This window comes from Molothrus aeneus, chromosome 4 (genome assembly GCF_037042795.1).
Source record: "Molothrus aeneus isolate 106 chromosome 4, BPBGC_Maene_1.0, whole genome shotgun sequence".
In the NCBI taxonomy this organism is placed as follows: Eukaryota; Metazoa; Chordata; class Aves; order Passeriformes; family Icteridae; genus Molothrus; species Molothrus aeneus.
The window spans coordinates 70,088,043-70,112,317 of record NC_089649.1 but is presented as its reverse complement, the minus strand read 5'-3'; the positions used below and the strand labels follow the sequence as shown (position 1 = coordinate 70,112,317).

Below are 24,275 nucleotides of genomic sequence, written 5' to 3'. Positions count from 1 at the left end.
GTGCATCCAGAAGTAAGAAGACTGGTGCAAAAAGTGAACCAAACAGTTAAGCGCATGGTCCTACAGGTAGAGCACAACTCAGAAAGAATAAAAAACATCCTGACTGAAGTAGAACAAGTAGGCCAACATCACTAGTGGGACGTTTTCACAGGATTTTCCCCAACAGCAACACAGGTCTTTCATTACCTGGTACACCCGATACTAATTTTAACTATAGCAATGCTTATACTGACTTTTATGAACCTATGCTTGTGGTGGAGGCTGAAATCCTTGATGAGTAAGATCCAAATGATTTGGGCGATGGTGCGGGCGTATCAACGCCCCGAAGGATTAGAACTTGACGAAAGAATTCGTAAGTTATAAGAAAAGGAGGGAAATGAAGCCCCTAAAACAGTTACTTTCAAGAGATGATGGGTTAAAGCATAGAATATAAAGCAGTTATGGGAAATATTCAATGTTAGGAAATCACATAGAGCAATAAATTGAGTAAGGTATGGAACACAATGACAGGGAAGAGATAAGGACAGACAGTGATAAGTTAAGAACTGCTGGGTAAAGCACGTTTAGGGCCAACATGTCAAATTGACCCTGAGACCCTTGCCAAGGCCTGGAGACTAAGCCAACTACACCGGGAATTGACCAAATTTGGGGAGAGGTTCAAAAGTTTAAAGAGGAAGACTCCTCGAAGCTGATGAAGGCCGACCGGAACGACCCCTGAGAAGATCCTCAAAAGAGAAGTCCCCGCCCACGCTCCGCCTACACCACTCCCCATATGTATATGCATGAATATGATGTAATCCCAAACCTAAAACTGTATAAAAAGGTACGCTTTTGCTGTAAAGATTTAGAAATCCCATTTTAGGATTTCTCCGACGTCGTAATAAAATACCTCCTGCTTATTTGACTGAGTCTCTTAAGCAGTAATTTCTCGCCTTTTGGGGCAAAAATCGGCATCACACTCCTGATACTTATTGGTTGGAAATAACATTGCAAAAAATGTCCAAGAAGGGAGATGTGAGATGCATAACAGGGTATTATTTAAGCTTATTTGCTCAATATCTGACTTTTACAATTTCAACCTCTATCTGATGTCCATGCAGGTGTAACTCATCAAATTACCATGTAATTTACAGCTTTATAATTCCCTGCAACTAATAACAGGCACAAGAATTAAGGTTTTAAGTGAGCAAGTGGAGGATCTTGTGGCAACTTGTGCTCACTCCTTCCCTTTTCACCCCTGCTAATCCCATTAGGTGCTTTGTAATGTCACATTCAGAGCACATTATTCCTTTATTCTTACACCACCCTGTGCTGTGGGCAGTAGCCTGGAGCCTCCCTCCTCTCACTCTTTTAATGGGAAACAGGGAGTTTTTATCAGGAGGCAAAAAAATAAGGAGCCAGTACACAAAATCATCAAATTATTGCACTTTTGCAGCACCAAAGAAAAATATTTCAAGATAATTTGCCATTAATATATATTAGACCACATCCGTTGCTCTGAGTTTAGGCAGACCAAGGTCAAAGGATATCACAAAATACAGGATTTGGACTCTTTTGCTGTGTTAGCTCCTTCTGTACCTTTGGGATTTTCCTTTTAAGAGGGACCCACGTTGGAAATGCAGACTACGTAAGCCTTGACCCACTTTTGGGGAAGAGATGTTATTATACATTACCTTAAAAGGCTCTTAAGATATTTTTGGCCACTCAATACATAATGAAAAAATATATTCAATACTTTAATGCAGCATATTTCTTAATAGTCTAAATGGGTCAAGGCACCACACCCACACTGACTTTAGATAATGCTCATTTTTTCTGCTTGTTTCCATGTCTTTTTCTTAAATCATTAGCAAGATTTTAAAAGCATTTACAGTGTCAAATAAATCACAGGTTTGAACTACTCTGACAGCATTTTACTCTTGGGTAAATTGAGATATTATCAGCAAAAGAGTTGAGCACCTTGTGGGATGCCCTGTATTGGCACTCACCTTCAGAAAATCAGACGCTAAATGGTAAATTTTGCTTTTTTTGTTGATTCTTTCCACATCTTCTGGAACATCTTTTTTTTTGTCATTTGCTCTTATGATTTCTATGACCCTGCTGCCTCAAATGTTATCATTTGATCACATCTAGTGCAGCAGTTATCATTTGATCACATCTAGTGCAGCAGTTGCTGATATTCTTAGCACTCATGTCTTTTTTTACTGGTTCATTTACACCTGTTGAGCCTTGAAAGGAGCTGTGCTACACAAGCTGACTCCCAGTTTTAAATGTATTTTCCATGTCTAGAACCCAGCTGATTGTCTTAGTGACAGCAGAAATCTGGACACAGAATCACTCTGTATACTACCAAGACATACTGGCATTTAGAGAAAATAAATATATGATAAAAAGCACCTGATACATGTTGTTTTTCCACTCCCAGCACAAAGCAGTGCAATAACAGACACACCTAGATTTGTGCTCAGCAAGTACCCTGTCCTTGAGCCAAATATCCTTTAAGAGACTCAGGGCTCCCCATAAAACACTTGTTTTCTCATCAGCTTTATATAAATAAGCAATTTCCCAGAAGCACTTTCAATTTTACTCCCTATTACTCCAAAATCTCCCAAACCCATATGCATTTATAACTGGCTAAGGGGAAAAAAAAAATATTGAAGCATTAAAATAAAAGTATAAAATAAGTGTATCTTGGTCCTTCAACTCAATTGCAAAAGTTGTATTAATGTCAGTGTGTGTGGGTGGGAGGAAAGAGTGAAGTTAGCTAGAGCTTGAATATATAAAAAAACAACAAACCAGGAGTTTTTCCTAAAATTTCATGATTAGAATCACTTTTCACAGGGCTCTGTGACATCTCATCACAGTTCTACTGAGCACTTTTCCACGCTTTATGTAACTGAGACAGCTCCATGGCTTGGGGTAGAAAAGACCAAGAGAAAAGTCTGTGTTCTATTTCTTTGAGCATAAAGCCTTTCACCATGTGCTGAAAAAATGTAGGTACCACTGGCTCCTGCAGTTCCTCATCTCCTTGATCTTAAATCTGCTCTTTTCCAGATGCTTTTTCAGAATATTCTACCCTCTGTTGCTTTTATTTCAGTGTGGTTTCTGCTTGTTTCACGCTTTGGGATGTTCCCTTTTCCTTTTTTCTCAGCAACTTCACATCACCAGAAAATAAACTGCCACTAATCAAATGATTTCTACTTTTTTTCTGACAAAATTCAAGTATTTATTTCTGCCACGTTGTAGTTCTTGAATCACTTTGAGAGACTACAGCACAAAGCAAGGCAGATGTCAGCCCCTCTGAGGAGATGCATCAGTTGATAATCTGTGATTAAACCCATGCTTAACTCATGTATAGGACACATCTGGGTTAATTTAAGGGAGGAATATATATGAATTTCAATTTAAGAAATTGCATGAACTGTAATTCAGCAACTTTATTGCCTCACACAAATAAATTCTATCTTTGCCAACTCCTTCTCCATCTATTCTTCTGATGTAAAAAAAATCCCAAATCTGAAAATACCCAGTCATTTCAATACCTCTGAAGGAAAAGACTCAACTGCCAACTTGGTAAATATCCCCCACAAAAAGACACTTTTTTTACTTACAGTGGTCCACCTGCAGAAAATGAAATGAGTTCCTTATGTGGGGTTTCATCAATGATGTCTGCATGATAAACCTGTGCTAGTTTTATGTCTTTGAGATTTCACCTGATTCTTATTGACAAAGGATTAGATGCAATTCCCTGTATCCACTTTGATTTCACTTAGATTTTACTACTGAAACAAACCCCAAAACCAATAACATTGTTGGCAATGGCTTGTGCTTGTTGACTTCCAGTTCAGAAACCACTAGAAAAGGTTTCACCAATGTTAAATGAATTTTATTTTTCAATCACTGCTATACAGAGTAGCAAACAGAGTCAATTAAAATAAGAATACTGTATCTAATGACATTACTTATTTATAAGACTAAAGCTATGTCCTTGTGGGTTTATGGTTATGCAGATCCAAGTTACAGCATTTGAAATTAGTCTTCATCTTGACTGTGGCAAATAAGAAATATTTTTTTAAAGCCTGGAAATTTTTTGTTTGGACAGAAATGGCTTCATTTTGACATATTTATAATACAAAATAAAGCTAAAAGATTTGTAGGAACTGTCATAGCAAAATGTTTTGCTTTAAATTGCCAAAATTCTGTTATGGAAATCACTCAGGTTTTATAAAATATTTCATGTAGTTTGCATGAAGAAATCATGAAGTGGAATGGATCCTAGTTTCCTGTCAGAGAAATTCCCCAATTAGGATATTGGTAGTTTTTTTCCCCCACATTAGTGCAAGTCCTGTGACCACTCTGGTTTGCTGTGTCCCTTCAATATTTCTGAGCAGGTTCACCAATTTAATGAAAAAACATTTTCTGTTTTCTTTCTTTAGGTTTTTTGGGGGTTTTTTTAAGGGGCAGTTCATTCAGCTGCTATTTAAATAGGAAGAATGATTTGAAAATGTCAATATTCCTGCAGTGCCATTCCTGTTTTAGGTGTGCTTGATGTAAGGCCTGTGAGCCCTTAGGTACCACTTGACCTGACTGACCAAGAGCTACAAACACTTTCAGAAGCAATAAAGCTGCATAATTCAACAAACATTTCAATGAACTGAAATGTTCACAGCATTTCTGATACCAAAATCAAGGTTTTTATCTAAATGTGGCACCCTTGTTTCACAAGGAGCATTCTTCTCACACAATTCTCAGGTCCATGTGGGTTTTTGGAACGTCATTTTCCTTCTCTGTGGAATTACCTCCATCCCCAGGCTCCAGAGGATGAGCCTGCTGCTGGATAACTGCATAACCCTGGGATCATTCACACCCACAAACACAAAAAGGAATTATTTAATGAGGACAGGGCAAAGGGGTGTGGAATACTCCATGCATATTGCTCATGATCCATTAATATGTTCAGAATGAAAACCACCTGAATTTTATGGTGCTGCATTGTTCTGTAGATGAGAAAAGATTTCTTGGTTGAAGTACATGACCTTTAGTGGAAAAAAAGGGTTTGACCTTTCTTAAAAAGTTAATTAACAAGGAAGACTCTGTAAATTAGGCCAAAACATCCATTAAGATTAATGAAAATTCCAGCTTACAACACACTGGTCACCACCAGTAGTAGCTCCTGTCATCAGATGTCTGTATTTTAGTTTTTTCCTTGATTTTTTTCCTCTTCTTTTACTTACAGAACCTGCTCCATTAGAAAAATTAGCTTTCTATCATTTTCATGACTCATCAAGGCCTGAAGGAAGAAACCAGAATCATCCACAGTCTTCTCATTTGTGACACAGACTATTAACAACTTCATTAACTTTCTTCAGGCCATGTTTTTGTTCAAGGTCTCTTGTGCTTTTTTACAGGAGTTACTGGAAGGATAAGCATTGTCTTGGGCTTCTGTCAAGAGGAAAAAAAAAAGGAATTAGAAAGTTTACATTCATTAAGACATGGGAAATGATTCCTGTAAACATTATTTTAAGTGAAACGAATCTTGGTCACTGCTTTGTGCTCAAAAGATAGAAAATAAATTTGATTGCATTTCTTCTCATTAGGTAACAATATATCACAACCATCTGCTTTAACCCTTTTTAAGCACAGAGAACCACTGATGTGGAGCAAACCAGAAACTATAAACAAGTAGAAAAGTTTCTAAACCCGAGTTTCTTATTCTAGACTACCAACATGTAACATTATATCAGATAGAAATAATCCCTGTCATGTTCTGTCCTCTATAAATCTCATAAAGGCCACAGGAGATTGCATAATAAGGCCTGAGAAAGGATCAAAATTTAGCCCAATCCTCAGGACATGGAAGAACAGGACTGGGATACTGAGGAATCCAGCAATTTTCACTGTGATGAGCAAGTACTGGACAGCTCTCCATCCCACCTGGGTGTAGAAAGCACAGGAAGATGTAATAGTGGAAAAAGCAGAAGGTTTGAGGGCAGTAACTTCCCTCAAGTGGAGCAAATCCATTGGCTGCTTTCTTCAAGAGCAGAATAGTTCCTGAAGTGGATGTGCAGCCGTGGCAGCACGGAAACCCTTCTGCCCCTCACACTGACCATTCTGGAGTCAATCTTAATTTGTGACAGTTACATTAAGATCTGGATATTAATCCTTCTCCCTATGCTTTTCTTTGGCTGGGAAAAGAAAGGGATTCTGGTGACAGGGAAGTTCCAGAAGACAACTTTTACCTAGTTCTGCAAAGGCATGAGCCAAAAATACATCCTGCAGTTCTTAATCTGTTCACCTTCTGCCTCATTCCTCTGCCACCTCCTGTCCCTTCTCTCACACACTCAGCCCAGCTCCCTCCTCCTCTGGCATCTGCATCTCCCTCTCCTTGCTCTTCCCTCCTGGCCAAGACTCCCAGAACACAAATTCTGTGCACAGATGAACCACACTGAATTACAGCTTGCATCATCACTGTTTACCTCTGACAAGTTTCCTTAATTGAGATCCCCAGCAAGAAAACAACGATCCTGGCGTTGCGTGGGCTTCCCAGGCATGGACAGATTTCCTGTTGTTTTGATGCAGTGTGCAAACATAAGAAAATAGAAGTTGTTTTTCAAGGAGCTGACAACATCAGCAGCACGGGGCATGAAGTGTTTACAAACAACAGATGGGAGACAAACAGCTCGAAGGTGGGGGTCAACGTGGGAAACAGAACCCTCTGCCTAAGAGCTGCTTGTCTGAACAAGGGGCTTGGAGGAAAGAAGAGCTCTGAGGAGAGAGAGAAAATGATTTTTTTTTCTCATATATGTACAATTAAAAAAGCTCTGAGGTAAGAGAAATGGAGGCAGCTTTAAAGAAGTCAAGTTAGTTGTTGAAGAAGAGCAGAGAAGATACATTTCCCTGAGTCTCGGTCTTTGAGACAGAAATATATTCATTTTATCAATGTGAGAAAAAGAAGTTATGGTATTTGAACTGAATATTCCAAATTTTATATCACATTCTCTGAATATATGCAAAACTTCTAAACCCTTCTTTCTCTATCCCCCTTCGAAATAACTCTATGAATCTACTGCAAAGTGTCTTTGCAATTAAAGGTGACAGATGATCTCCACTAACACACAACCCCCTGCTCTGATAATTGGTGGCATCAACTGAAGTTCAAAGGAAAATTTTAACAAAATTTAAAGCCCGTTCCTATGGTTTTCAGAAGAAACTCTTTAAGGAAAAGGCCTTTTAACAGCCTGCTCTGGTGGGCATTGATCTAAGTCCAACACCAGCAAACAGCAGGCGTACTCTCTGTGTTTCTTCTGAATTTTTAAATTCAGCTTTCTGAAAGCAGTGAAGGTATCTGCCCCATCCTCTCTGGCATTAATAGACAGACCTCCTGTGGTTCTTTCCAAGCAAACTGCATCTGCTGCTTGCCTGCAAGTCTCTTCAAGGGTCTGAGGCAGGCTAAGTCCCTGGATGTTCAGCCTGGCAGGTTCTTCTGAGCCAGAGCAAGGGGTGGCAGAGGCCTCTGTGTCACAGCCCACCTTGCGAGTGACTGTGGTATTTTTGGGGTCCCCCATCGTGGGGAGGAAAGATGAATCTGACTCCATGTTCTTAGAAGGCTAATTTATTATTTTATGATATTATATTATATTAAAGACTGCTGTATTAAACTATACTAAAGAATAGAGAATGGACACTTACAGAAGGCCAAAAAGGTAATAATGAAAACTTGTGACTCTCTCCAGAGTCCCAACACAGCTGGCTGTGATTGGTCATTAAGTCAAAACAATTCACATGTTGGATAAACAATCTCCAAACCACATTCCAAAGCAGCAGAACACAGGAGAAGCAAATGAGATGAGAATTGTTTTCCTTTTTCTCTGAGGCTTCTCAGCTTCCCAGGAGAGAAATCTTGGCAAAGGGATTTTTCCAGAAAATATGACAGTGAAAAGTGACTCTCCATAAAATTTAATTTAAATTTAAATTTAAATATCCTGCAGGATGGAAAGGCCTCACTGTGCTGCTCATGGAACATCCAGCACAGTAGGAAATATTCAGTGCAGGAAATATTTTTGACACATTTACTTGAGCAATACAGTGCTCAAGTAAATGTGTCAAAAATGACACACCCAAACTGAAATTCAGATAATCAAATGTGTTCAGGGACAGAGAGTGATGTTACTCAATCCCTGGTTATTTATGTCCACTCAGTTAAGTCTAAAAAGAAATGTCTTATTATACAAGGCACTGAAAGACCTTTTGGGAGCTGCTGACAACCTGCCTTCAGTACAGGTAGCCAATTATCTGCATTAAAGCAAGTTGGTTTGTCTTTAAACATCACTGGGCCTAAAAGAAGCTTCAAGTATTCCAAGTTCCACCTGCAGCTTTCAGTCTGAATTGCCTGTGAGATAGATTCTCCTCCATTTCTCTCACTTAGATATCATTTAAATGATTATTTTCCTTAAAAGCCCTCACTAGTCTTAGCTTCCCTGTTCTCCAAAATTCTCTTTTTCACTAAAGCAACAAATGCTGTACAAATAGGAAAAGGCATTCAGGATCAGGTGGTGAAGAAAGCCCATTTTGACACAGAGGTATTGAGATAATAACAGAAGATGCAAGAACTCAAAAAAGTTCTTGAAGCAAACAATCAAAATGGTTTTCAGCAAGGATCTCTCTTGGTGCAGAAGAAAGTTCTACAACAGAAAAGATGAGTAAAAGGTGTGGAGGGTTTTTTTATGTGTACACAGAGACAATGCTGAGACTTTATGCTGGGGAAAGGGGGGAAATTCCTGCTGTGGTATTCTCCCAAGAGCGAGATGTAGAGATAAAAACACAGTTTGTAATGCTTCAAGAAGCAGACTAAGCTATTGTAAGACTGAAAACACGTCAAATATTTAGTCTAACTGAAGAAGCTGATATTGTACAGTACTTAGATGCAAGGAAAATACAAGAAAACAGAGGAAAAAAAGAAAAAAGGGATAAATTATGTGACAGATATTATAGCAAAAGATAAATGTCCAGGTAAGCCAGTTGTGAGGGAAAAAAGAGATTTTTTTAAAAATGTAACTGATTGTTACATTTAAAAAAAAAAGACAAAAAGCTAGAATTAGCATGAAGAAATAATATAGTGATTATATTTATAAACATGTTCAGTTTAATTTTAGATCTATCCTCAATGTAATTCCTTCTGGCATGCTGGAAAAGATTAAAGTTTTAGGCTGTTGTCCTCACTATCAAAGTAACTTTGTCAGAGAACACATGTCACATGTAATTTTATGGAGAAAATCTGTATTTGCTGGAGTTTAATGGTAGGCAGAAGAAAATTATTTACACTACACTACATCATGTCAAGGTCCCTCCTTTCTAATATTGTTATTAAAGAGAAAAAAATTCCAAAGATGATTCAGAAAGTCAAGTTCAGATCTGTCTGGGCATCAGCAAACTATAGATTAACATTTGGAAACCAGACTGCTGCGTGCTGAAATTTGCTGTGTGCTAGATACCCCGGAACCAACAATCTGCCTGGAAAGCCACATTTACCAAAGCAGAGTTCCTTGAGCAGAGAAACTCACCCTCCCCTTGATTTCCTTTCCTTGTTATCCCAGGGAGCACACAGCTTTGAGTTCTTCCAAGAGGAACGCACTCAGAGAACCCCGAGGCTCATCCTGCCGTGTAAATCCTGTGAACTGTCCCCAGAGCTCACAAGACACCACAAATTCTGTGCATCCTCCTTCTGGTTGGTCCCTCTGTCCTTACAGAGTTCAATCCATGATCCCAGTCCTGCCCTGATGGCCTTTCCAGATCTAAGGGCTGCTCCACCTTTAGGAGGTCGATGGGCACAGTCAGGGGGGTTCATCTTGCACAAAACCCGCTTAATAACTGGGTTCTAGATCATGACAGGCAGCTCCACAGTGAATACACAACTAAAAAAAAAGGCAAAACAACCCATCCATGCATATTTCCCTCAAGCAGAACAGTCCTTTTGTCTTGCTAGTCCAAGTGCCCAATATCTCCACTGGTTTGGTGATGTTTCTTCTCTCTCCATGGCTGGATGTTGGCAGTGGGAGATGTCATGGAGTCAAAAGCATTTGTTTGGAGCTGTCCCCTGGCTGGTGTGAGATACACTCACTCACTGAGCAGCTTAGCAGCTTATCTCAGTTTTTAGTAAACAAAGTTTTTAGTGGCATCAAATTCAGTTTTCTTCTTTTTCTTTGAGACAGTGATAAAAATAAGAGTGATTTCTTTCTTTTAGTGGCATCAAATTCAGTTTTCTTCTTTTCCTTTGAGACAGTGATAAAAATAAGAGTAATTTCTTTCTTTCCTTTAGGTTATTGAGTGATTTCAAAAATCACTCAATAACCTAAAGGAAAGAAAGAAATGACAGAGCTTCCTTCAGGACCGTGAAAAAGTAAGTTCACAGAGCTCTTCCAGATCTTCAGATTTCTTCATGGAATTCTGGGAGATCTCTTAGCAACAGTCCAGCAATCCATGTCTTCTGTCTCAGATAAAAGTGATCTGGACTAGGTAAGTAACCTCATTTATTTCTGAAAGTGACACACTTTAAACCAAAACATACAAAACCAGCTGAATGAATCCTTAGGTTTAAATTTACAAGAGATGCATTTGAAGCCTTGCTACTGGTGAAGGGGAGAAATACTATTTTTCATAATCATGCTGATTTATTATTTGTGGTCTTACACGTACACTATAGCTCATGCTCATTTCAGTCAGATGCCTGAAGGAACATTTAGCTGACATTCAATTAGCAAAGTAATGCAGGGTGATAAAGCAGTAGGTAATTTACCATGTTCTGTTTGGGAACTTTCCTTGTTGCCATTAATATTCACAATACATCAGCCAGATCCAAAGGAAGGCACTGCCCCTACCTAGAACAACAAGCAATCCAAAAACATTTGGATTACAAAAATATAGGCAAGAAACAGAAGGTCTGTAGGTAACAGTTTCCTCACATCACACAGATCCATTTAACAGGGTGGGAAGGACAACAGTACCTAGAAAAGGAATTTGGTGCCACCTGCAAACCTATTAAAGCACAAACTAAACCCCCAGTTTGCCTTACACCAAGAATTTGCATCTCATCATAAAGCCTAGCATGGTCTCTGCTCACACCTGACACTGTGAGATTATAATAATTTCAAGTATTTCTGTACACTACTGACTGTGACTACTTCCAGCTACATGGCTGCACCAAGTATGTGCCATGCAGCATCTGGTCACATTTAAATTCATATTTAAATGAGTTCTTGCCTAAGAAATTTTTTTTCCCCAGTTTCAGTCCCTGAGAGAAGGTTCCTATGCAGCTCCACTCCTCACTTATTCCCTGTAAGAATGAATATAGATCCTGACTGTATTTTTATATGGGAAAAGAGAAGAAAAAGACTGGAAACTGCTGCCTCTACTTGAGGGCCATCAGTCACCTGTACCACTAGCATCATTCCCATAGAGGCTGAGGCAGGGAAATTGTTTTGGCAAGATCCCTGCAAGCCTAAAACTGTCAAGCAAAGGTAAAAGCAAGGGAGGACTCCTCCCCCTCCCCTCCTTGTTGCCTGTGAGTTTCTGTAGAAGCCAGGGAAGCAGATGGATGCCACAAGAGGTGCAAAGGATGCCTGGAACGACAGCACGTCAGTGGGATCTGCATGGGAATGGCAAAATCCCCTGGTGACACCCACGCTCCACAGGGAGCTTCCTCCACACCTGGGGTTTGGAGCAGGATGGTGGCAGCACGTTCTGGCCAAGAGAGACAGCAGAAGGTGCTGCCAGCGTAGTGAAAAAGAAAAAATAAGGTTGGTAGGATGAGCAAGGGGGAAATGAAAGTGCAAGGCTTTGCAGAGAGGACCAAAGCCTGGTGTTTGGTGCACAGAATCAGCAAATCACAGAATCAATTAGGTTGGAAAAGACCTCCAAGATTTGAGTCCAACCAACGACCCAACATCACCGAGTGCCACGACCAGTCTTTCCTCAAACACCTCCAGGGATGGTGACTCCATCACCTCCCTGGACAGCCCTGACCCAACACCACCGAGTGCCACATCCAGTCTTTCCTTAAACACCTCCAGGGATGGTGACTCCATCACCTCCCTGGACAGCCCGGACCCAACACCCCCGAGTGCCACATCCAGTCTTTCCTTAAACACCTCCAGGGATGGTGACTCCATCACCTCCCTGGACAGCCCATCCCAATGTCTAACCACCCTTTCTGTGAAGAAATCCCTCCTAAAGTCCAACCTGAAGGTCCCCTGGAGGAGCTTAAGGCTGTGACCTGTCATCCTGTCGCTGGCTCCCTGGGACCCTACACCCTCCTGTCAGGTAGGGCTGCCGAACACCCAAGGAAGAAAGGACACACACAGAGTTTCTGCAGTTGAACAGAACAGGAGAACCGAGGCTCCTGCCATCAGTCCTGACGGTCCATCCATACCCCACCGCTCTTCCTTCCCCTGCGAGGCGCCTGACGCAGCGCTCGGGCCATGACGGGGGCGCACCCAGAGAGCGTCTCCAGCTCCTCGTCCCAGCCCTGCTGCTCCCGGCGCTGTTCCCGGGCCACCCGGCTGTGCCCGGAGAGCCCCCGCTGCCGGCACTGCCTGCAGAGAATATCGGGGTGGTTTGGGCTGGAAGGGCACCCCGGAGCCCATCTCGATCCATCCCTGCCTCGGGCAGGGACAGCTCCCACTGTGCCAGCTCGCTGCAAGCCGGTCCAACCCGGCCTTGGGCACTTCCAGGGATGGGGCGCCTGCAGCTTCCCTAGGCAACCTATGCCAGGGCCTCACCGCCCTAATACAGAGGGATTTATTCCTATTATCTAATCCAAACGCCCTCTCTTTCAGTGCGAACCCATTCCCTTCGTGCTGTCACAGCCCGCTCTCGTAAACAGCCTCTCCATCCCTCCCGCCGCTCCTGCGCCTCCCGCTCCGCACCGCCCGCACCGGGGCCGCGTCCCCCGCTCCCGCAGCGCCCGTGCCCCGCTCTCAGCCCCGCACCTGGCGCAGCCGTGCCCGCTCCATACTCACGGCCGGCCCCGGAGCCGGGAAAGCGGCGGGTCCATCCCTCCCTCCCTCGTCGGCAGCGCCCGGCGGCGCAGGCGCGCTGCCGCCTCCTCCCCCCGTGGCTGTGGCGGGGCGGCCGCGGCGGCAGCGCCCGGCTCCCCTCAGAGCCGAGCGAGCGCGGCTCGGGCCGGCGGCGGGAGGAGGGAGCGAGGCGAGCGGGGAGGCGGGGACCGGGCGAGGGAGCCGCGCCGCACACCCGGCCCGTCAGTGACCGGCGCTGCTGGGGAGGAGGAGGAGGTGGCGGAGGAGGAGGCGGCGGCGGCGGCGGCGAGAGATTCTCCCACCCCCACCCACCGAGCTGAGGTGAGGCCAGGGCAAAGCATCCTCCTTTCTTCCCCTCATCCCTTCCTCCCTTTCATCCTTCCTCCCGACCTCCTTCCTTTCATCCTTCTTTCCTTATCCTCCTTCTCCCTTATCTCGCCTTCCCCTCATCCTTCCCTGCGCTTCCTAGTCCTCCTTTCCTTTCTTCTCTCCTTAGCCACCTTTCTCTACTCCTCCCCATCCCCCAGGCTCCCTCTCCCCGTGCCCACATTTCTCACCCTCCAGATATAATAATCTTGCCTTCCCCCCCACCCCCCCCCTCCGGTTTTCCTTTTTTTTTTTTTTTTTTTAATGCAATTTCAATTCTCGCGCAGTGAAAGACCGGGAGAGGGAAAGAGACAGAGTCGGTCACAGAGATAATCCCCCCCCTCCTGTAAAGAATAGATTTGAATTAATGGTCATTTGGTGGTGCGTGTATTATGGGAAGAGGGGGATTATATTTAGGGAAGAAAAGAGAGGGTCAGAGGTGTGTTGTTCCACTTATTCATCTATTTACCCGCCATCACTTCGAGGTGAAACCTGGCTCCGTATTATCTTAAGTCTTTTTTTTTTTTTTTTTGTGGGTATTGTTTGAAATTATTCTCCTTTCTTCGGGCGTTAGACGCTGCTTCCTCCCTTTTATCCATCGCCCTGTGCGTCCCTGCGCTCTGCGGTCGCCGCTGCTCCGATTGTGTGCGGGGAAGGGTCGCGGGGAGCGGGCTGCGGGCACCTCCTCCATCTCCATCCCCATCCCTTCCCTCCAGGCCTCTCCCGGGCTCTGAGACCTTCCCAAGCCCCCGCTGCACATCCCGAGAGGTGCCAGCTCCCAGCAGAAGATCCGCTCCGCTGGCGAGGAGCGAAAGTTTAAAGCGTGGCTTTGTCTTTGCGAGGAGCCGTGGGGATGCTGGCTGGAAAGCGACGGCAGCCCAAGTGTCTCCTTGCGGGGCTCCTTGGGGTGGGAGAAGTTTTTTCCTCGGCCATGGTGGTGGTGATGGGGAGTGCCAGGCTTGCCTGGCTGCCGTGCCCACCTGGGAGGTGGCGTTGGGGATGCTCGGCGGGATATCCGAGGGCCAGGGCTTCGGGAAAGAAACTTTTATACATATTTACAGTGGGTTTTAACAGGCACTCCCTCCTCTGGAGGTTTGGAGGGGTGAGTGCCCTCCCTGGTGTCTCGCTGGCTGTGTGTTATGCCTGGGTTCTTCTAAGGTTCTTTTTTCTCTGTCACTTTGGTGGTTGTGTCTCTCTCCTGTGGAGCATTGATTTGGTTGCAGGCGTGCTTCGGACAATTCCAGCCTTTTGAAACTTCTGCTTGCTGAATTTGAAGTTAGTTCATTCTTCAGCAGGATAGAAACGTTTCAGCTCCCTTGTTGTTTTAGAAATTGACAAATACCACAGCAGCTGATGCTACAGCACAACTCTGTGAGCCTGGACATTTAACGTGTATGTTGTACATTACCTTGGCATGTATTCCTGGAAAATGTTGGATTTGTCAAGACTGCTGGGAGTGCTGTGTGTGTTTTGGAGTGCCAGGTGCATGAGGAGCATAAACAGGGGCAGGCTCAAAGGATGCTACTGATGTGAACACCAGATTTTCCTGGCTTTGTGGCTATTACAATGCTGCTGGTTTTCCTTTCTTACCTGTAGTGCCTGTGATTGATACAATGCATTGTATCAGCCTTTTCATACTCCAGGTCAAACGGGATTCTTTCTAGAGGAGAAAAAGTACTGACATGAAGGGTGAAGTTCTGCACTCAATTGTGTAAATGCTTGTTTACAGAAATAGCACCTCAGCTGGGTACAAGGGAGCTGTAATTCCATTAATGGGCTCTGCTGGTGACAGAAGCCTCAACAGGAAAGCTCCAGTGTCACTCGAGCCCTTACATGGAAATACAACTGTAATTCATGCAGATTTGCTGAGAGCTCTTTTAATATTAATGTTGAGCATGCATGGTAGTACTGAAATGCCTTTGAAGCAGTGAAAACCAGGAGTATTTGTAGACTGAGGCTTGGAAGCCAAAGGAAGCAATTAGATCTCCTGCTCTGACCCCTGACTGTTGGAGTCAGTTGGATTTCACCCAGTTACTCTTGAATGCAATAACGTGCATTTGGCTGAAACATGTTTTCCAGAAAAATTGGAATTTTGATCGGAAGACAGTGAGAGGTAGAGAATCTGCTGTTTATTAAGTTATTTGGCTTCAGCTTCCAGTCACTGGTTAATGATGTGCCTTTCTCCACTGTGCTAAAGAGCTCAAAGTATTTTCTTACCATGGAAGTATTTATCTGCTGTAACCCAGTATTCCCTCTCTTTTCTACTTGAAAAACCAAGTGAGCTGAAGTTCTTTAAATTTGTCACTGCATGCATTTTCCTCACAACTCAGTTTCTGGGGATTGTTTTTTCCAAATCCACTTTTTCAGCATTTTTACGAAAACGTGAGCTGGATGCAGCACACCAGAGCTTTGTCTCAGGAGTGTTTTGTGTGTTTAAATATTACCTCTCTGGTGTTACTCTCCTGCTTCTGCATCACATTTACATATTAAACCTTCCTTTGCAGCCTTGCATTTTGATCTCCTTTTCTCTGGGTACTCTCACTGTGGCAAACCCTTTGCAGGACTGTTTCTTTCCACAAGAGTTCATCATTCCCTAGACTGGCACGCGCTTTCCTGACTACAGCTTTACAACTTTGTTCTTGGCTTTTTAAAACAACATTTTGTTTCTAGCATTGATTGATTATACCCAACACTCCTGATGGCTTTTTGGAACTGATTTATCTCAGTTAGGTAGCACTCTATCAATTTATACTTGTGCAAATTATGTCATGATTTATGGTGTAGACTTACAAATAGTTGAAAAGGTGTTTTGTGGTAGTGGCTCCCCTTTGGGGAGTTCCATGATAATGTGAGTTATGTTGTGATGAGTTCTTCTCAAAAGCTGCTCTTTTTTCTTTTTGAGATGTCACTTAACCAGTTCTTCACCAGTTTAATTGGTTCTGTTTGGTTGTCAGGCTCTCACAGAACACTGCACTAATGCCAGAGAAGTTTATACAGGCAGACAGATATTTCTGCCAATTGGAAGTCTCAGTCATATCAAGGAATTAAATCACAATCTTTTTAGTAAGTCAGCTTTCATTATTTTACTTCCTATTATTTGTTAGAGAGAGCTCTGAGGTATCAGTTGAATCCCCCATAACTTCTCTTTAATTATTGTTTTGTTCAGAACTGCCATTGTTCTAACCTTCCTATGGTTACAACCACAGCATATTTGTAACCTAAGTGTTCATTCAGACTGCTGGAATTACCCCAGGATTTTCAGAATTCCTAAAAATCTGTGCTGGTAGGACAAAGAACTCCTTGGACTCTTCTGGGAGTGCTTCTCCATGGTGATCTTTGGTCCTGCTGACCAAAAATATTTACTGCAAAGTAACACTCTTTTCACATGGTACTTACGATGAGATGGAAAAGTAATTAATATTCTCATGAGGTACCAGGGAATCATCAGCTTCTTTGCACATGCAGAATTGCTTTTTGAATGCATCTGCCCTTTTGCACTATTGGTGTAGCTCAGAGTCCCTGTTTAGCACCACACCTGTGTGACAGCTGAGATTTCTTTCTTTTGTTCCTGCAGTTCCCCCCTGCTTTTTTTTTCCTGCTGCCAAGAAATGTCTTCATCCTCACCTATTAGTTTTTTACACCTACTGTTTCAAAAAGTATGATTTTTTTATCTCTTAACACTTTTCTTCTTGTTACATATGAATTAGAACCACAGTATTTATTGAAATCTGTTTTGTGGTCAAATTGTAGTAGTTATGACAATGCCTTGCAGGTATTACATGCTGTCTGAACACACCAGCATGAGATTATTTTTTTTTTTTTTTCTGTCTAGAACGACAGAGATTTTTTGTTACATTTTAGGTGAGTAGGCTTTGCTTTTAATACAGCTAAGGATTGGCTAAAGAAAGCTGAACTCTTTATTCACTTGCTCCACAGTTTGTTCATAGGTGTATAAAGCAAAGGAATACTTTGAATTTAGATATAATATCAAATGGTCATGGGAAGATGAAGGGCAGCTATGCAGAAATAAAAAAAAAAAAAATCACAGAATGGTTTGGGTTAAAAGAGACCTTAAAGCTCATCCAGTCCCACTCCCTTGCCATGGGCAGGGGCCTTCATTATCCCAGGCTGCTCCAAGAACCAATGTCCAACCTGGCTTTGGACACCTCCAGGGATCCAGGGGCAGCCACAGCTTCTCTGTGCCTCACTCACAGGGAAGCAGGAGTAAGTAAAGAATACGATATGCAGTTGGAAATGAGAAGGGCAATGTGCAGGAATGAAGAGTAGCAGCCCATACCTGTTAGTCCTTAGAGTGGCATGCTTAGGACATAACTTGCTGGGAGGTTTTGTGGCTCAGGTCTGTAGGAATTGCTCCCTTAGAGCTGCTTTAGGTGAGATACAAGAAGGAGACGGGAAAAAGACCAGAATGGGAAGATGAAAGTTACAAAAAGAAAGTTGTATTTCACAGGAGAGTGAGAGCTACTCCTGACTAGGATGAACTTGTTGATTTTGTATAAACACTACATTTGTTGCATTTGTTGGGATTAAGTGCTGTGAAAACTTTGCTGAGGCACAGCTTTCCAAGGGAGCAGGGGCAGCTGAGGCTCTCCTTCCTCTCTGGAGCTCCAGTAGTGATGGGTGAGATCCTCCAGCTGGATCCACAACACCTGAACCTGGCTGGGAGCAAAGTGCTGCTGAGTCCAGCCTGCCCTGGGCAGTGCTGGAAATTAAAAATAGACAGGGTTTTTAAAGACTACTGTAGAAAAGGTTGAAGTGACAACAAAGACCAGAAACCAGTTTGTTTTTTTATATAAAGAAGTGGTTGGTATCTCAGCCACTGTAAGTTCTGTTAACCACTGGTAACACCGCTGTAAGTTCTGGTTGCCCCAAGAAGGACATGGAATTGCAGGAGCAGGTCCAGAGGAGAGCCAAGAAGTTGCTAAGAGGAGCAGAGCATCTTCCCCATGGAGACAGGTTGGGAAAGTTGAGGTTGTTCACTCTGGAGAGGAGAAGGTTGTGTGGGGACCTCACAGCACCTCCCAGTATCTGAAGGGGCTGCAGGAAATCCAAAGTGGGATCCTTCACCAGGAACTTCAGTGACAGGACAAGGAGTGATGGGTTTAAATTGAAAGAGGGGAAATTTAGGTTAGAAATACAGAGAAATTCATCCCTGTGAGGATGATGAGGCCCTGGCACAGGGTGCCCAGAGAAGCTGTGGCTGTCCTTGGATCCCTGGAAGTGTCTCAAGGCCAGGTTGGACAGGGCTTGGAGCAACCTGGGATAGTGGAAGGTGTCCCTGCCCATGGCAGGGGGTGGAACAAAATGGTCTTTAATGATTCCAAACCATTCCATGATTCTATTCTGATTTTAAGTTAATCCATTGTGGCTTCTTACTGTCTTAGAGGAATCCATGGTGCATCTAAATATATCCCAGAGTGATAACACTGTTGTATCAAGTCTTTGGTTGGGCAGGCTCAGCACTCTGTGGCTGTAAATGAATTTTGTATCAGGTTTCTGTATAAGAGCTCTACATCTCAGTTTTCCCATGGTTTCCTCAGCATCACACATGGAGTGAGCAGTGATATCTGGTTCCAAGCCCTGGTTGCTTACAGAAAGGCTTTCCTGAATGTTTCCAAACACTAGGATAGGTTGAAGTCATATTTATACAACAAAAGATCAGCTGCTCTGGGGAAATAAACTGCTGTGACCATCAGTTACCAGTACAGTTGGTTGGAAGGCAGGATTTTTGTGTTCCTTGTGTTTTGAATAATTTTTTTGTTTTGGCATGAAACAAACAGGTGAATTTTAAAATTGCCAGCAAAATGAACAATCTTTCCCCTGGCAGGACTCTCCCTTCTCCCCCCACCCCCATACACATTTTATTGTTTCAGATTCAGATGTCTTGTGCTGTCATCAGACAAAGCATTTTGACTTTGGAAGGGGCAGGAGGAAAGCTTTTCTCTAGTTTTTCTTTGGTTGTGTGGACAAAGCACACCTTTCCTTGAAGTACTGTAACTCTGCTGAATCAGCATTTTCTGATAGCCAGGCCTTTTTTTTTTTTTTTTTCTTTTTTTTTTCCCCTCCTTTGGAATATTTTTTGTCTAGCTGTGCTTTTCAGCCACATCACCCCCTGCATTAGTATTCTGCTACAGAGAACAGTGGGGAGACATTTTCAACGTTGCAGCAGAGACTGCCCAAGTTTTCAGGCTTCTTAAGTAATGAGAATTGCTCAGTTAAGTGAACCAGAATCCTGTAACATTTAGAACATCTCACAGGGGTTGCATTTGAAAGGTAAGAAAACCAGTAGATTTTGTAGTTATACCAAATAATTTCTGAGTTCGGAGTATTTCCAAGATATTTTTGTAGATACACCACTCTGCTGTTTTTTACTGGTGTTACAGTCATTATTATGTGACATTTCTTTCTCCTGTGGACTTGTCCTTTTCTTTGAAGCTTTGTGTTAAAAAAAACAACAAGCATATGTTACAATATGCTTAATGCAGACAAGAATATTCAAATGGAAGGCAATTTGAGTGTAAGTGGAACTTAAATTCTGAATACAAGAAATGGAAGTGGTTTTGGTCAGGGGAGGCTCCCAGTTGCCCAGGTGACTTCTGTAAATGGGGCTTAAGCTTTTAAGTTACTTAAAGCTTCTAAAGGGATTATTCCCTTTGCCCTTTTCTACAACTAATCAAGCTTAATTTTTGATATGCTGTTATTTACTAACAAAACCCACTCACTCTTACATATTTCATCTTTGTGGCATTTCTCCATTAAAGCCCATTCAGCACAGCAGGAGCAGCTGAATCTCCCAGTTCTCTCAGTTGTGCTTGTAAGGGAAGGATCAATTGGAAATATTCCTTATGTTTTAAACACAGAAGCTATGTCCATCCTGTGCAGAGCTGACAAAACCACTTCTATCAGTTCTCTATGTCTTTTCAGACATCAAAAGGAACTCCAGAAGGCTTCTTCCTAGAGACTGAACTTTCAAGTTAGACTGTGGAGTAAAGCACTTAAAAATGGACTAAAATGTTGGTCAGCACTGGTTTTAGTTCTGTTCTAGTGCCATCATGGCAGTGGCAATAGTTGTGTCCTTTGCAGAGGATCTACACTAAGAAAAATGAATAAACTCTTGCAATAAGAGGCATAAGAATTATTTGCAAACAGATAATGAGAGGCACTTGTTTTTATGTAATTAGGGTTTTTTTTTTCTCCTTTGCTACTTCTAGAAAAAGATTTTGTTGTATGCTTCTTGGGATAGTGAAATTTCTTCTTCAAGGCTGTTCTGTAACTTTAATTCAGAGGGTTCTGTAAATTAATATTTTAAAGTAAATGAATGAACATGAATCAACGGGAAACAGGTGTGATGTCCTCTGTCATTAAATACTAACTTTCTTGAATGTTGTTATCAGGCTTTCTTCCAGATATAAAATTACCAGCTGTGATAAGTTACTCATGGTTAATTCTTCATGATATTTGTGGAGAAACTGAATATAGAACCCAAATACTATTTTTTCCTTCTGCATCTGTGTAAAAAATCATACTATGAAAATGGTTATTTTATTTTTTACAAGAATAGAAAAGATTGATTGTAACATTTTTTTATTGAGACAATATTTAAGTAAAATTGTGTCATCTGTGCTTGGTTTGGATAGAGAATTTATCAAAGTGCTTCATAAATTGTTATCCCATGGTTACAAATGTTGACTGTTCAGATAAGAGACTGTAGAGATTTATAAGGAAAGGTATAAAATGGCTAACTACTGAAATATGAAATGAGAAAAATCCATGGTAATCAGGAGAATAGTAAAAGATAATGAAAATATGTTGTAAAATATAGGAAAGCTGGTTACTTTAATTCCTGCAATTAAAATCCACAGGTGACTCCTTCAAATGAAGTTATAGAATAGCAAAGAAACAACTTCCATAAAAGTGCCATTTGTTATCTTTTTTTTTTCCCCCTTAATGGGGTCAAAGTGAAAGAGATTGATATATTTGTATTGCAGCACATGAACTCCTTCCTAATTCTTGTGCAGATCATCTTCAGTGCTTACTATAATCAAGTCAGAAATGCAAATTCAGAATTACAGCTGCTTAGTCTAATTTTAAACGTCTCTATTATCTCCGTCATCTCCATTCCCAGTGCTTGGATGCTCCCAGAAATACTTCTAAGAACAAGAAACCCTCAGGAAGGCTGTGAATGAAGGAGGATGAGGTGTAGCAGGGAGAGAATCAGGATAAAAATGCTCTGACAAATGTCCTGCTCAGCAGGAGCGCTGCTGGGAGGCTGCAGAGTTTGCTGGGCTGTTCCTTGCCTTGCATGGGTGGCCCCCAAGGTGCTCCCCCTAAAATTCCAGCTGAATTTGATTCAGCGTGTTTTGGACTCTTGGCCTTGCTAAGTGTTGCTTCTGGGTCACATCTGACACCCAGCAAGAACAGGAAGGTGAGGAAAGGAAAGAGGAGAGCTATTTCTATCCTGTGATTTAATTCTCCTCGTGTGGCTCAGGGAGCATTCTGTGTGTGGCTAAGGCAGCAAACTGAATCCCTTGATGCTCTCACACGCTTTTGCATCCTTGAACAAAGTTGAGCTTTTTTCTTTCACACTCCAATCCCAATCCTTGCATTCAGGCCTGAGCCCAGGTGATGCAGGTGAGTGTGGAGAAGTGCTCAGGTGCTTTGTAGGTGCTAAGGAGCAGGGGGGACACAGCTCCTGGGCAGGATTGTCTTTGCTCATTCAGGGTTTGGATGAAAATCAGCATCAAATCTCACACACATGGTATCATTCTCTGTATGTTTTCCTTATCTTCTGAATAACTTAAGTGCATTTCCAAAGCATTTTCTGCAAATACTTTATGGTTTGCTTTGTTCCTATTCTGTACCTACTACAAATTTTGTTTACAATTTCAGCCTAAGAACTAGAGAATGTCTCTGTTCAGATATTTACCTTCAGTTGGCTGGGTAAGAAACAGCATTTCATTATTGTTTTAAATTATATTTAATATATCTAATTATAATTTCCTTAATGTGATCAGTGAAACTATCACCTTGCTTCTTGTGGAGTCTTCTTGAAACTCCAGCCAAAGGTATTGGATGGTCCCAGGTGATCTCAAACGCTGCAGCACAACCTAATTTACATGACAGAGTAGTATGGAAGCATACATTTTGTGCAAACATAGCCAAAAAGCCTTCAGAATTAATGTCTTGAAGTAGTTGAGAAAGCTGAGTGACTGTAGTAGCCATGGTAACTTTTTTTTCCCTTTTGCTTTTAAGTGGAAACCTCAGTGATTACAAGGCTCTGTGTGAGCCTTAAGCTGGGGATCTGCTCAGCAAACTACAAATGTGGTGGCAGCAGAGGAAAAATCCCAGCTAGCTGGACAGATTGAACACAGGGAGAGCAGTGTGGATTGGGTGCAAAAATAGTAGGCTTGCAAACACAATTAGGTTGAGAGCTCTAATTGTGGCAGAGATGCTTTTTTGGAGGCTCCACACTCCATGCTCTCCTTTTTTGCTGCTAGTTTCAGAACTGTTTTGGCTTGACATGTGCTGAAGCTGCACATCCCCTTTAGCTCAGATGCTGCCAGACACTGACTTTGGACTGACAGATCCTCACAAATTTGGTTGCATCCTAAGGGTGGAGTCAGCTTAACTTTATTTTAATTTTTCTATTGCTTTTGGGTTCACAAGAGTGAGGCTGAGATGCACTGGCAACATGAGTGTGTTCAGGTCTCTTGTCAGCTTAATGAGTTTATTTTTGCTAGGTGGTTGACAGTCAGCCAAAAGAAAGAAAAAATTACATAGCCCAAGAACAGCTTCTTGGCTGGTTTTTCATAAAAAGATCAGTCAGGAGGAAGAGGAAACACTAGAGATGGGTATTTTTAATATCAGTTTTCCATAACGGTGTAAAAATGGGGGTCTCTTTATTTTGCTCTCTCTGCGCCATAAACACATTAAAGGTGGGGTGAGGTCTGTTCTGTTGCCACAATATCCACAAAAAAGTTCTGTGCCACCCTCGGGGTGCTGCAGGATTTGTGATGTCTAAAGCTTGTCCTGGTCAACCCTTGGCAGATAATCCACAGGAATGAAATATTTCTTGAACCAGAGTGAGATGGGCTGTGGAATGGTTAGGACATGGGTGGATGAGGGAAATGAATGTTTGATTACACAAAAGGAACCTTTAAGGAAGGACTGAAAACCCCATTGCCCAGGAATCCATAGGAAGTGTTTCAAGGGCAGATCCTGGATGTGTGGACACACTGAAGAATGATACCCAGCTCAGGATATTCTGTGATTCTATAAAACAAGACATTGGAATTTAAACCCTTCAGGTGTGCTTGAAATTACTGCTGAGACTTGCACAGTCTGATTGTGCCTCCAAAAGCTATGAGTGACCCTCTACACTCACCCCTTGGCTGGGCTGGTTTGGATATTTCTCTTTCATTGCTGTTTTTCATTAATAAATTGTTTTTCATTGAGGTGAAAGCAAGATCGTGTAAATGAGGGAAGAATTTTGAAATCATTCTTTAAAAAAAAACGTAGTTTTAATAATTTCCACCTTGCTTTAACTGGAAATTGGAATGGAAGTCAGCTGCAATGCTCAGGTATGGGAAACACAGCAAAGCACAGCTGCTGTGGGACAGGTACATCACAGCAGGACTTTTAACAGCTGCCAGTAACTTAGAGGTCCTTTTATTAAGAGGAAAATATGTAAATATAAAAAAAGAAAAAGTCCTGTGTCTGAGCAGGTAAAGCTCCTTTATGTATTAAAATAAAACTAAAGCACCCACATTGAATCTAAACTCTGGTCTTCACTTAATCCTCCTTTTGCAGTAAATTCAGTGCTTTGAATCGGAAATCCATTCCTCCAGTGTCAAGAAATGT

General features: G+C 42.2%; 1 protein-coding gene and 1 long non-coding RNA gene across 2 annotated transcripts in view; one reads left to right on the top strand and one right to left on the bottom strand.

Annotated features, from left to right (window-relative positions):
• Window positions 1-3,864: 3,864 nt before the first annotated feature.
• LOC136555772 (uncharacterized) lies at window positions 3,865-13,169 on the bottom strand. Its single transcript, XR_010783535.1, has 2 exons — window positions 12,984-13,169; window positions 3,865-5,442 (listed from the first exon to the last, which is right to left on the bottom strand). It is a non-coding gene; the product is annotated as an uncharacterized lncRNA (long non-coding RNA).
• Window positions 13,170-13,223: 54 nt separating this feature from the next.
• Window positions 13,224-24,275, top strand: part of CTNNA2 (catenin alpha 2) — a 478,603-nt gene continuing 467,551 nt past the window's right edge. Inside the window, exon 1 of the mRNA XM_066548773.1 lies at window positions 13,224-13,352. The gene's annotated coding sequence lies outside the window, so the exon portion shown is untranslated. The remainder of the gene's footprint in view (window positions 13,353-24,275) is intronic.